This window comes from Camelus bactrianus, chromosome 7, assembly GCF_048773025.1.
Source record: "Camelus bactrianus isolate YW-2024 breed Bactrian camel chromosome 7, ASM4877302v1, whole genome shotgun sequence".
Lineage (NCBI taxonomy): Eukaryota > Metazoa > Chordata > Mammalia > Artiodactyla > Camelidae > Camelus > Camelus bactrianus.
Window position 1 is genome coordinate 36,148,879 of NC_133545.1, and position 13,812 is coordinate 36,162,690.

The window sequence follows — 13,812 nt, forward strand, 5'->3', positions numbered from 1 at the left end:
AAGAGAAATAGGACTGTAAATTGCACTAAGACGCATTTTGAATACTTAAAAAGCTCTTTAGCCACAGAAGCCATGATTTTTAAGAGGCCAGTGGAGATGGAGAGGAATGGTTGAGTTGTTCCAATTTAAGACTGGAAAGAAGTCACATTGTTATGAATCTCTGCTCTCATGAAAAAGACAAAAAGACGTCAAAAAACTATAAAAATAAACCTTTTATCCTGACTCCTGTATACGTATTGGCATCCTCCCTCCTCACTCTTCAATTTTTTTCTCTTCAGCCTAAAAATCTCTCCTATCCTTAAAAATGTTTTTTTCACCCATGTTCTTCTTTCAAGTTCCTTGCAGTCTCTTTTTTTCCCTGCACTGCCACATTTTCCAGGGGAGAATGCCATCTCCACTTGCCCACCTCCTCCACTTGCTGCGGTCTGACATTCACCCAAGTCCACCTACTGAAATTGCTGTATTTAGGTCAGAGTCACCTCCTGAGTGTCAAGTCTGAATGCCTCTTCCCAATGCTCATCCCTGAAGCATTGGCTCATGTCCCCACCTATGCTTCCTGGGACCCCCTTTGTTCCTTGACTCCCAAAGCGCTGCCACCACCTCTCACTGATCCCCTGAGCTTAGGCATCTCCTCCAGGCCTTCTTCTTGTTTCTCTCCTATCACCCCCTCCTCCCCACCCACAACCTCTCATCCTCCATCGTCCTTCAACTCTAGGAGGGGCACCTCGTCGCTTAGACTTGGAACCTTGGAGTGACTGCTGGCTTTCCTCGCTGCTTCTCCTAACAGGTGCCTTTGGATCCCCAGCATGAGAAGGGGTCCTCTGGCTTCCTGCCACCATCACCTCTTGTGGAGACGGTGTTTATCTTTTCATTGTTCTTCCTGAATCTGGACTTGGCCGACCTATAAGTGCTCGCTTCCCTAGCTGCCAGAAATACCTTTCTAGAACACAGTTCCTCTAATAACACATTCATTCTCAAAAACCTTGGGCTTCCTCTTCCTACAGCATGAGAACAGAAACCCCACATTCTATTGCAAACCACTTTTCTAAATGAAATGTTTGTTGCACTCTGCAACATGCCCCCTACTCACCTGTAATCAATCATACTGATGGCTCCCCAAGCATGCCTTGCATGTCTAAGTCTCTATCTTTACCCATGTTGCCCCAACAAGGAAGACCCTTCATTCTTTGTGTTGAGAATTTGCCCATCCTTCAAGGCCCAGCTCAAAGGTTCTGTGGAACCCTTCCAAGGAGGCAGAATTGATTGTTTTCTCTTATGTGCACTTTCTTTTTCCCTTGCTTGTGCCTCTTAACATGCTTGACCACACACTGAGTTTGAAATGTATTCTTCTTTTAGCCAGTTACCTTGTTTTAAACAGGTCCCTAGCCATCCCTTGTCCCACCTCAAGGCTGCCTTGAGGCAATGCTGCAGAATCCTGGCAGGACCTATTGAAAACCATGATCTTAGATTATAGTGTAGTTACCTGCACTCTCTCCTTGACTTTGCTCTTGAGAACAAGGGTGAATACTTTCTCACCTTTCTACCCCAAGATGCCCACCAAAACATTGTATAAGTACTCAACAAAAGTTACTTGGATTGAATTTTCATCCAGCCAATAATGAAAAAAAAAAAAGAAGAAGCTGATGATGCTTCTTTTTTGAATAAGTTTATCATGTTTTAAGAGGAAATGGCACATTCCAGAACAAACTTTGCAAACTATAGAACAAATTCAAATTCATTCCATAAGTAAAGGTTATTGTGTGGCTAACATAAGACATGAGAAGGAGTGATACTTCAGAGTGACAATTTCTTTCAGGACCAGGAAAAAATTAAGGCACTTACAGGAGAAAAGGAACAGAAATTGTGTGTGTGGTGTGTGTGTGTGTGTGTGTGTACCTTAAAAACACCTTTAGATTTTACTTTGGTGGTACTGAGTGTCTGATAGAAGCCACTTGATTTTTCATGCTAGCATGTGCTCCTGCTTAGACCAGGGCCTGTGATCCTCCCAAACACATTCACAGCCCAAACCAGGCTGAGCCTGGGAGATCTAGCCTCCGGTAGGTAGTTCGTGAGGTTGATTACTTTCCACCCTCCCCTCCCTTCCCTTACAGGCAGAAGACCTAGAGCTCCTTCTGCAAAAAAGAAAGGAAGAATTGGCAACCACAGTGACATTTAAGGGCCCCTTGCTACCACTTTTCTGGCAGAAACCTTAACATTTCAGCAGAATTTTAAGAAATACATGAGGACAAATGTCCTCTTGGGAAATTCACCAACAATTGATGGCCCTATTTATAAAGCCATGCAATACAATACAGCTATTTAGAATCACAGCTATTCCAGGGAGAAAAGGAAAGATCTGCATATAGATGTTCCTTTCATTGTTATTTACAATAGCAAGAAAATGGAAATTAACTCAGCAGTTCAGCAATGAAGACATGATAGATTAATTTATGGGCACATTTATTGATATGTTAAAATTTTGGGTCATTTAAAAATGACATTTGTGAATAGTATTTAAATATAGGGAAACATTTTAATATGTTAAATGGGAGAGGGGAGCAGGGTACAAAATTGTACCTTAAGGAAATAAAAATATGAACTAAGAAGGATTAAACATTAAATTTGAATAGTTTTAACAATGGGTTCTTCTGCATGGCGTGATTAATTGTATTTTTTTTCTTTTGTTAAGTTTATAACGTTAAGCATTTTCTCTACTGAACATGTATTTTTTAATTGAAGTATAGTTGATTTATAATGTGGTGTTAGTTTCTGGTGTACAGCAAAGTGATTCAGTTATGCATATGTATCCACATTCTTTTTCATATTGTTTTCCATATGGTTTATTACAGGGTGTTGAATATAGTTCCCTATGCTATATAGTAGGACCTCCAGCTTTGATCCTTTTCCTCAGGATGGCTTTGGCAATTCTGGGTCTTTTATGGTTTCATATAGATTTATGGATTATTTGTTCTAATTCTGCAGAAAATATCATGGGTAATTTGATAGGGATCACATTAAATCTGTAGATTGCTTTGGATAGTATGGCCATTTTAACAATATTAGTTTTTGCAATCCAAGAGCATGGGATATCTTTCCATTTCTTTGAATCATCTTAAATTTCTTTTATCAGTGATTTATAGTTCTCAGCTTATAAGTCTTTTACCTCCTTGGTCAGGTTTATTCCTAAGATTTTTTTTTTTTTGGATGCAATTTTAAAAGAGTTTTTTTTTTTACTTCCCTTGTCTGACATTTCATCATTAGTGTAAAGAAATGCAGCAGATTTCTGTATGGACATGTATGTTCTTCTAGTCATTTTTAAAAACACAGCTTTAATGAGGGTACAGAACAGTCACCAAGTTCCAGTTGTGGTCTGATAAATAGTCCTGGTCCAGAGAGAATTCTTTGACCTCAACACCCAACACTGTAAACTTGGGTTCAGTTTGTTTATCCTTCCTTCAAATAAAGCATGGGTTTGAGCCAGCTGTGCTAGCTCAGCCAGTGCCCTGCATCTTCAGCCTGAAGTTGATTGGTTCTAAGATCAAAACCCTCTGAGGCTCTATTTGAGGAAGACTCACTAACTGGAAAAAAAGTTCTGAGCAGATGTGGCATCCTTGAAAAAAGTGAGCCAGTTCCCAGGCAGAGCGGGGCTCAGCACCTGGGCTGCTGTAAAATGGATTTCTGAAGGGGAGGTTTCAAGACTGCTTTCCAGCACACCCTCTGCTGTCTCAGGCTGGGGATTGCAGGAGTGGGAGGAAGAAGAAATAGGACAAAACATGAGATGAGTCACTGAGATGTTTTCAAAGATACCCTCGTCTCATAACTTTATCCATGATGTTGGATAGACTGACAGAGATACTAAGAAGGAATTTGGTAACTTCCCTAGGTGTAAAGGTTTTATATTCTTGGCAGAGGTATCAGAGATATCGAGAGATGGTATTCCTAGTGTTGTGTTAATAAATCTGACTCTAAGGAGTTCACTGTGTTGGGATAGCCCTGGAAAGAGATAATTACAAAGTAATGTGACATGTGCAATAGCAAAAGCCTATACACTGTGTGGAAGTAATTCAGAGGAGGGATTACACAGATGAAGGACTCTACTTAGAGGGTTTTAATGTACGAATAGAAGCTTACGAGGTGGGCAGAACAGAATTGACTCAGAAAAGATGTGAAATACGGTGAACACATGAAGAGAAAACTTAATAAATGGCGTTTTATTACTTTTATGATATTAAGGCTGTATTCTTGGGTTCTCAAGATTTGAAAGAAACAAGAGGCAACATGTGAGCACATGGAGGTACTTCCTAAACATTAGTTGAATGAATTGAGGCCCAATTCCTTACCTAAAAACTAAACTTTTTTTGGTGGAGTAGATTTTTTCCGTGTATGTACAGAGCAACTGAGATGTCTAACACACAATATATTCCCCCAAGTATAAGTTATTTATGGTTGAACATATGTGGTTATTTGAAATATTTGCTTCACAATTCTCATGCTTGTCACTGTATTAAGAGAATTATAGGCAATGCCTTTTGGAAATCATGTTTCATATTTGCCTTGGGATGACTTGGAGGGGGAGCATTTTTGCATGTAAATGGATTGGTTATTGCCCCTTGGGGGCAATTTTTATTTATATTATCAAATTAACTCCTTCCTGCAATTACTGGCTTTAAAAAAAATGCAGGCAAGTACTGAGCAATAAAATAAAATTATATCTTGGTCTGAATTTAATTGCTGCACAAATTAGTTTGCAAAGCTCATTCTTTGTGAGAGTTGGGAATAACCTGTTAATATCATTTGCCTAGGGGTCGTGGTTCACATTTCAAAGCTCTCTTTAATTAGAAGTAGGATAGAGAACAGTTTGCAAGCAATCTGGCTCGTACAAGCTGATGATATTGAAGGACTGAGTTTAAGGACAAGCCTGGCCTTGTGGTGGCAGTGCTGGTTTGCCATGGGTAGTCACACTCTGAGTTGGTTTTCCTGGAGAGGTGCCGGGTTGTTGCTGACGTTCACTGGGACTCTGGGCACATGGTTGTCATGTGACTAGCATCTGACAAAGCCAACTTCTTTACCAAAGAACAAAGTAGAAATAACTGAGTTTAAACAGGACTCATCCTAGAATTTCCTATGGTGACCCCCTTGGTCCTGTGGGTGTCCTCACCTTGTGGTTTCATGTCTGGCTTTGTACGGACCCCTTTGACTTTCCTCTTAACCCTGAAATTCCTTCTGCTTTGCCCATCTCCTTCCGTGTCTTAGAACATGACCTCCAGGGAATTGACTGACTAAATCTACTTATCTACTTATCTTCTTGGTTTTGCTCTTGTTCAGCAAACCCTCCATCCTTCTCCTTCATCCCCAGTTTACCCTGTTCTGTTGCAATTGTAATCCCTGTTGTAACAGGAGACCAGGACGCATGGGTTGTCTGTGAATCTGAAAGCAGAAAGACCACAGAAAGTAAGGACATCAAATGTTAACCATTTGATAAAACAATAGATTTAACCTCTACCAACTGCAATGAAATATCAGTCCTTTTATTAAGATTATCAGAAACTAAATTTTTTTTCTAGAAAGATGGAATTATTTGCATGTGAAATTACATGTTTCAGAATTGGGAGAGGTTTACTTATGCATTAGCTCTGAAAATCAAGAAGAACGTGATGACAGCCCAGAAGCGTCCCTTTTCCTAATGGTGAGGAAGCTGTTTCCCATTTCACATCATCTAAAGAATATGCTACCATTGGCCCAGTAACTTTTTGCCACCATATTGCCAGTAGACATGTTTGGCAAGGCTGAGCTGAGGATTTTGGCATTTTCATTTTTCCTTTTGGCATAATTTTTCAATCCAGAATGCACTTCCATGGTATTTTTGAAAAAATTGAGTTGGCAACTCGATAAGCTTTCAGAATTTCACCAGCCGTTCCTTTGAAGGCAGTCAGAATAAGAAATGCATCATGTCAGGCCTTGCTCTTCTGGCCCCCATGTTCTCAGGTCAGCTCAGTTCATTTGGTCAAGTCTTTCACACCCTAAGAACTTCTAGACCTTGTCTCTCCAACCCTATGAATGTAAGTCATGGTCATCACCTGTCAGAGGCCAATGCAGCCTCTTGAAGAGGGCAGAAGAAATGCATGGGTTGGAGACCTATTTATAGATGGCTTTGCATTTTGTGGATCTGCTTTTATTTCAGTGTTTGGAGGATTTACTTATATTTCAGGCATTTTTAAGGGAAATGTAAAAATAGCAAAGTTCAGGGAAATTAACTAATTCATATTAATGCTTCATAATATGAGTTACAAAGTATAACTCAGTCTTAGGATGCTATTGGAACGATCTCAGCTGTTCTAGGCAGTTTGCCTATGGGAGCTCTGAGGCATGGTGTGGTACCCTGCTCGTGGTGCTTTACAGACAGACACCTGACTTTGAATCCTGAGTCTACCACTTACTGGATGGTGACTATAGACATAGTCTTTCACTGTCCATACCTCCTTAGCTGGCTCTTAGTCATGCTTTCTGGAAAATAAGTGTGTTATGTTGGCCCATTGGAGGCACTGCAATTGCATTTGCTATTATCTCTCTCATCTTCCCAGGATGTTGAGGTGATGTCATGTAGAGTTTCACATCCTGGGATTTAAAGATAAAGTGACATTGTAGCAGGCTTTGTAAGTTCTGCTCGTCATGAGGGTTAGAAAAAAGAAAAGCAGCTGTCTACGTATGGGGATTTTTCTATGGAATGTTATGATGATGATCTCCCCTTGGGGGTAAAAAGATACGTAAAAGTTATCCTGACCATGTTGACCTGAGGCTTTGCGTATGTTTGGTTTTAAAAGACACCATGTAAAACGTCAGAGCTGACTATACACCGGCCAGCCCGGCTGATTAGAGAAGTATTTTTCCAGTGTCTCTTGAATGAAATAAAGCCATTAAACGGAGCCAATAGCAGTTACATTTCTAACCTGTTAGGACAGAGTCCTTACTTCTGACCTCACACCCTTGGAAGACACAGTCTGATCAGTCTGTACTGGGCCTGTTTCTGGTAGACAGGGTGGAAGTGGAGTCAGTTTGTGGGTGCACTTGTGTTCATGGGCATAGTGGAGAAAGGGAGGGTGCCTTAAGAAGGCTGCAAATATATGTGGAGGTGATCCTTGTGCAAAGCCTACGTGTTTGGAATTTACTTGCGGCTCAATTTGACCCTAATGCCCTCCATCTTTTTTCTTCATATATATATTGAAGTGCCCTCCCTCTTAAGAATGAGTCAACCAAACAAAAATGGGGTTCAGTGTAACTGTGTCAGGAACTAAAGAGGCCACCACCATCACATCATTGCCAACGATGAGCATGCAGCCTGATGAAACGGATGCCCAGCTAGTGGAAGTAATAATCTGTCTGGGACCAGGAGTTGGCAAACAGAAGGATTTGTTATTAGTGCCGCCTCTTTATAACCCAGTAAATGGGATCTTCTTCAGTGCTCTGTTAGATGCCCAGTATAAAAGGTGCTCGTGTTAGTGAAGACCTGTAGGCGGACTAAGGAAACTTTAGGCAGCCAGCTTAGAACTCATTCCCCAACAGTCACTATATTTACTGGTCCCATTACAAAAGTATACGACTTACATCAAATTTGGTAATAATACATCTAATAAATCATATTTATAGAAATGAATAGAATTTAATTAACTTGAATCTGTCCCCCCTCCCCCAAATGCCAGAAAAATGGTACCAGCAGTGCCTACCCAGAACGAGCACAGGACAAGCTATAACGTGGGGTGAAATGGAAAGAGATCTCCTCAGATTGTATTCAGATGCCCAGGCATGATTATTTCCCCCTGAGTTTTCCAGGTATTTGATGCTGTGATTCCCTTCTCCTATCTGTAGACAGCACATCAGAAATCTGAATGTGTTTGGAAGGTTAGATACACTACCAGTCATCCATCTTGAGCCTGCAGAGTGCAAACCCATTAAAGGTGTGCTTTGTACCAGTTCTTGGGGACTTGACAAGCAGAAGTTCAAATGTCAATCCAACAAAATCTGGGTTTCCCTTTTTTTGAGGTTCAGCAGCAGCTCTTCCAGTTTGTGTATGTTCTTTTCATTGCACAGCCTAGCAAGGGAAGAAGACCCTATAATGGTCAAGTTAACTAAGCCAGTCTGTGATCTCAGTAACAAAACTCCTAGACAAGATCCCATTGGAAAATTCTTTGGAAGATTTTCCAAAGACTCTGTAGCTATTCTGTATAAAGTGACCCCTCTGGAAATGCATATGAAGTTGCTTATTTTTCAGAACTAAAACCATGACTAGCTAGGTGAACCAAAGTTCCTGCTTGCTAGCTTTTGAATATACAAGGGGGTGGATCAGACAGAGGCCAAAAAGTATTCTCTGTCTACCTTGTAATTTTTGTCTTAAAAATGAATTTTCTAGGAAAAACATACCCAAAGAAAGTGTATAATATTTCATATGTTCACGATAATATGTGATCCACCTGTCTTCTTGCTGGCAGGTGTGACAGCATCTCTAACTATCTGGTGAATCTGGTCTTTCTGTTGAGCTCACCTGTTCTTTCTTCATATACCTGCTCACCAGCATAGCTACGGAGCCCCAAACTGTGCTAGGGTATCCACTCTCAACTCGAGAAGCGGTAGTCAGAGGAACATGACCTCGTTCTCATGTAAACGGGTCCTTTGGGGTGACTTGGAATAGTGAGACCCCCTTCTCCAATTTATACATTAAAGATTAATTTGGGGTTAGCGTTTTTTCCCCCTTTATTTTTAAACATCTCTTAGCAGTGAGTCTCAAACTGTGATGTAAATAGGAATCCCCTGGAGAGCTTGGGAAGATGTTCCTAGACTCCAGTCCTGGGGCTGTGGGTTGGGAGGGATACAGTGGGATTCGAGGAATCTGCATTTTATTGAGAACTCCAAATGATCTGGTCCCTGTAGATCACACTTAAAGAAACTAAACTAGGGCTAGAATCCTTTGGTTCAAATCCCAGCTCTGCCACTTTTTATCTTTGTAGCCTTGGTCAAGTTACGTAACTTCCTATGCCTCCATTTCCTCACGCTGTATATAGGGAGAATGATAATAACACCTCACAGGGTTGTCGTGAGGATTAAATTGGTTAACCCAGATAAAATGCCTCCTGGACTATTTATTAACTGCTTTGTAAATGTTAGCCAAATCAGTCCAACAAGCTATGGATGCCTTGACTTTGACTGTTTCAATCAGATTGATATCCTGTTAACTTGTTGTTGAGATTAACTAGGGAATATATTGAGTTACATAGATGTGTGTATGGTGGGGGCGGGTGGCACAGGGAGTCACTTAGTAAAGGACTCCAGTGGCTTGCCATTGCTTGTAAGATAAAAACCAGACTCCTAAACGTGGTTTCTAGGACCCTGCAGCTCTGACCTCTGCTTGCTGTCCAAGTTTATCTCACACCTCCCTTTTAATCGTTCTCACTCCAATCGGCTGCATTTGGCTTCTTTCAAGTTTTCAAAGATGCCACCCTTCCTCCTAGGCAGTGGGCATCTTGGAAGGTGCTTTGCATGTATTATCCCCTATGTCTGAGACACTGTTCCCCTCACTCTCACCTCATTACTTTTACTCTTCCTTTAGATCTTAGCTCAACCATCACTTCCTCCGAGATACCCTTCCTTACCTCACTAAGTTCAGTCTTTTTATTATTTGTGCTCATAACACAAAGCTCTCCTTCATCCCCTGTGTGAAAGTTACATTTTAATATTTTGTGTCTCCTCTGCTAGGGTCACTGTGTTGCAAGGCAAAAACATGCTGGTTTGTTTTGTCACCAGCACAGTGTTTGACACATAAACACTCACTATTTGTTGAACAAACAGTTAAATTTTGATTAAGTTTTCATCCAGGGAAGAGCTGGTTGGAATGACATGTTTCTGCATAAAAACAGCGGCCATTTGGACGGTCTCAGGAGGATGAGAAGGCAAAGGGTAGGTGTCCAGAGGAGGGTAGACAGGTGAGATTAGAAAGGTTCCAGAAAAGTAGTAGAGAAAACCTGAGCTCTCCACAGCTCTGGGGGTGGAGGTAGTGTAGACAGAGCTGGGGAAGACTGCTGGGTGCCTGGGAGGCAGAACTTGAGTGAGAATTCCATCCCCAGCGCACAGTGGCACAAAAAGACAAAGTGGAAAGCCAGGATTCAGATTCTTGAAAAGGCAAATACAACATCAAGACCACTGGGGCCAGGGCTGAGCACCTGGAGACAGATGGACATGGGGTTTGGACCGGGAGTGGTTTAGGAATAAGGGAAGTCCGTAGCTACTGTTGCTTATGAGACTGGGTGAGTGGTAAGTGACTAGTTCACCTTGGCTCCGAGAGGCACGCAAAGAGCCAGGCTCAGTTCCCTCCAAAGCCTGGTCCATGTCATGAATAGCTTGAGGGCACCAGGCTTGCAGAGACCTTTAGGGAAGAGAAGGCTCTCCTTGAGATTCATGACAAAGGGACAGAGAATAATTCCTTGCTCTCTGTCTTAAGCCAGAATCATAGTCTCCTCTGACACTTCCCATTTACAGTCAGTCTCTGTAGAACTGAGGGCTTCCCGCAGACCCACGTGTGAGATTACCACCATCTGATCCCCAGCCCCGGTCTCACTGGGCCATGCAGACATTCATTGCTCAGTGGCGGCCCCTGCTGTTGAAGGGAAAGATAGCAGCACATCCAGAGTGTGACATTAACTGGTCATGCAACCAGAAGAATCTGGAGCAAGCAAGGGAGGAGTCGGAGGGGATGTAAATGAGCTGAGGAGATCCTCAGGGAGATCCCTGGTGTTCCGGGCGCCTTGGCCAGGTGCTAATACAGAGAAGCTGAGCCTTAAGGCTTTGTGCATGCTTTCTTCTGCAAGCTTCCCGGTTTAGTCGCTTCATTCCAAAGGTCGACTAGGAACCACACAGTGCCCTGGAAAAGTGCCACTGAGAACTTTTATTTGAGGGCTTTTAGGGGTGTTCGATAATAAATATTTTAAAAGATAGCCCACTAATTCTTTAGGGAATTAGAGTAAATTTTAGTTAGAGGTGGAGGCCCAGGAGGGGCCGTGTGTGTTTGTTTACATCCTGAGTAGGAATCAGAGTATGGGTGCTCCCGTGGGAACTCGGCTGGGATGCACTTTTGCATGACTGCATTTCTGGGTATTGTGAGCACCCTTGGCGCGCGTGTGCTGTGTGTTCAAAGTGAGGCTGTTACGTGACATTTCTGGACAAAAAAAAAACTATATGTAAAGAAAGAGAGGGAGAAAGCAAACTCACAATCAAATAAAAGTAGGGAGAGGGGGAGAGATGAGATCGCAGTTGATTATGGGTCTGGCAGCAGATGTTCTACACGAATCCAACTCGCTGCAGCCAGTCTGTTTCCATGGCAACAGAATCAGTAATTATTGAGCCCGGGTGCTCCCCCCTCCTTTCTCCCAACAAGGTGGAGGCTGATGAATATGAACTATCACCAGTCCATCACCAGCTCTTTCTTCTTCTTCTTCTTCTTCTTCTTCCTCTTTTCCTTTTGTTTTTAGTTCTTTATAAGAAAAGGGGGAGCATGACGGAGTACCAGGAAGAGGAGCTATATCTTTACTGATGAAACAGCATAGGGCACTAAAATTAAATGAAGTTATTGTTTTCTCTTGTGATACTAGAAGAAAAAAGCTCTTCCTGGAAAAGCCGATGGTCTCTGAAGATGCTAAATAAACGAGCAGGAGTTTCCCTGACATGGAGGCTCCCTTTGATTGGCTGATCTTTCTGCGATTCCTGCCAATCGGAGCACCCCTGGGCTCCAGCTCCATAAACATAAGCAAAGCTACATGCTTATTCTTCTGGACTTGAAGTGTATACCATTCAAAGGTGTGCAGCGGGTCTCCATTCACATGGCTCAACTGGAAACCTATTTCGTGAACAAGCTTACTCAGGGACCGTCTGATATTCCAGCACGTTGTTCTTCTGGGGGACAACTTTAAGTCATTTGGTGGCGACAGCAGCTTAGAAGCAGTATTTGTAGTTGGGAAAGATGGACTTACGGGAGCTTGGTGAGTAAACCTCAGTCTTACACGTCTGTCCGCTGGTATTAGCAGCCTGAGCTAAAATGTAGCTTTGTCCTATTGTCTGCTGAGAAAACTGTGAATTGGAACAAGCACATGGAAGAACAGGCATTGTAGGGTTCCCCGTGATGTGTGCGCTTCTGTATTCCAGAGGCTGCTTGCATTGCTTGGGTATGATCGGATTTGTAGTTGACCATGTATTATACTGGCACATTGGTTTGTCTAGTTAGGATCAGCGTGAGAAGTGGAGTTTGCTTTATCTCCCTGGGCACTGATTCATTTAAAAGAAAGATGCTTTTGGAATTAAATTAATAAGAGCCAACCCTCCCTGTGCATTGCTGGGAAGAGAGAGCAAGGTGCAGACACAGAGCCCAGCCGTGAGCTGCTTGATTGTGCTGCTGGTGTTTGCATTGTGAAGAGAGACGTTATTACAATGGTCTGTCAAACACTTCTTCACACCCTCAGCCACGGAAAGAAGCGTCTCTTCTGGGTGCGCTGCCGTTTTCTGCCTGGGAAGTGTGCAACTCAGCTAGGTCGCCTCCCTTTCTCCTTTCATGAAACCAGTCTCCAATTTGAAATACGTTCTTTCTCTTTTTAACAAATTAATTGCAGTGAAGAGTTGGAGTGCAGTCGGAGAGATTTTAGCTGTCAAAAACCATGCTTCTAAATGACTCTGTTTTGCATCCTTTTAAGCCTCCAAACACCAGAGAGGGTTTGCAAAGTTATATTCAAGGATTGGCTCTTAGCCAGGGAAGGGATGCTCTGGGCTATTGCTCTGCTCCCTGGGGTTTAATTTTCTGACATTGGTGATGAAATTTTCAATTTAGTTGGGTATAAGAAGGAAGAAGAAAGCAGTGCTGTAAACAGGCAATGGAGGGGCAGCATGGGGAAGGAGAAACTCTTTGCCTTCAGGGACCCTTCTAGCTGCAAACTTAAAAATATATGTGGCAAGACAGAACTCAAGCCCTACACACTCAAGTGTAGGATTCCGGAGGAATTCTAATCCTTCTGAACATGAAGAGGGGAGACATTGCCTTTGGTTTGGATGCAGAGAATTGGGGCTGAACCTGGGGCTTCCAGCTCTGTCTAAGAACCTCTCCCCAGCATCTCTGGCTGCTGATTTTGAGGCTTCATCATTGCTACTCTTTTTAAAAAATGTGATTGCCTGTGTTATGTGTGGGGAAGACTGACAGCACACTTGATGTCTTCTACATACAGTCTCCTCGTGTTCAAATACCAGAGAGAGGAAAACAAGAAAAAGCTTTACCATCTGGTTCATAAATACATGCACATGAAACAGTCATATGTGGGAAATCTTATTGGCTTGTCCTTTAAAATAATATCCTATTGACAGAAGAGTGTTGTAGGTCTTTGCATGGCTCTACAAAAGAATTTGCTGTGTCCTAAGTGGCTCTGTGATGAATGGGTAAACAGACAAAAGAGCTAGGGAGCTTTTGCCTATAGAAGATGTGAAAGCAGGGAGAGGGTGATTGGGTGATTGGGTGTTTGGGAGAGCCCTTCTACTTTTGTAGCCAGTGAAGAGATGGGGCTGACTCTCCGGAAGAAGACGGAGAGTGTCCTGACTTTGGGTGACTGCACACAACACAGGGGAAACCTGGTCAGACCAGTTCAGTGTCCTGTCTGTGAACTGAAACCTCTCTAGAAATGTAGGCTGTCCTCTGATCCCAAGATGTTCAAGATGGTGTGCCAGGTTGAAAATTCCACCTGATTGGAGGCAAGTGTATGCATCTGTCCCTCCTGCATCTCACTCCTCAGTACC

General features: G+C 42.5%; 1 protein-coding gene across 10 annotated transcripts in view; it reads left to right on the plus strand.

Annotated features, from left to right (window-relative positions):
* Positions 1–13,812, plus strand: part of ELMO1 (engulfment and cell motility 1) — a 491,764-nt gene that overhangs the window by 353,896 nt on the left and 124,056 nt on the right. Inside the window, exon 1 of one of the 10 annotated variants that reach the window (XM_010955411.3) lies at positions 11,826–12,020. The exons of the other annotated variants lie outside the window; for them this stretch is intronic. The gene's annotated coding sequence lies outside the window, so the exon portion shown is untranslated. Of the gene's footprint in view, positions 1–11,825; positions 12,021–13,812 lie in introns of those variants that run through there. 10 annotated transcript variants of the gene reach the window in all.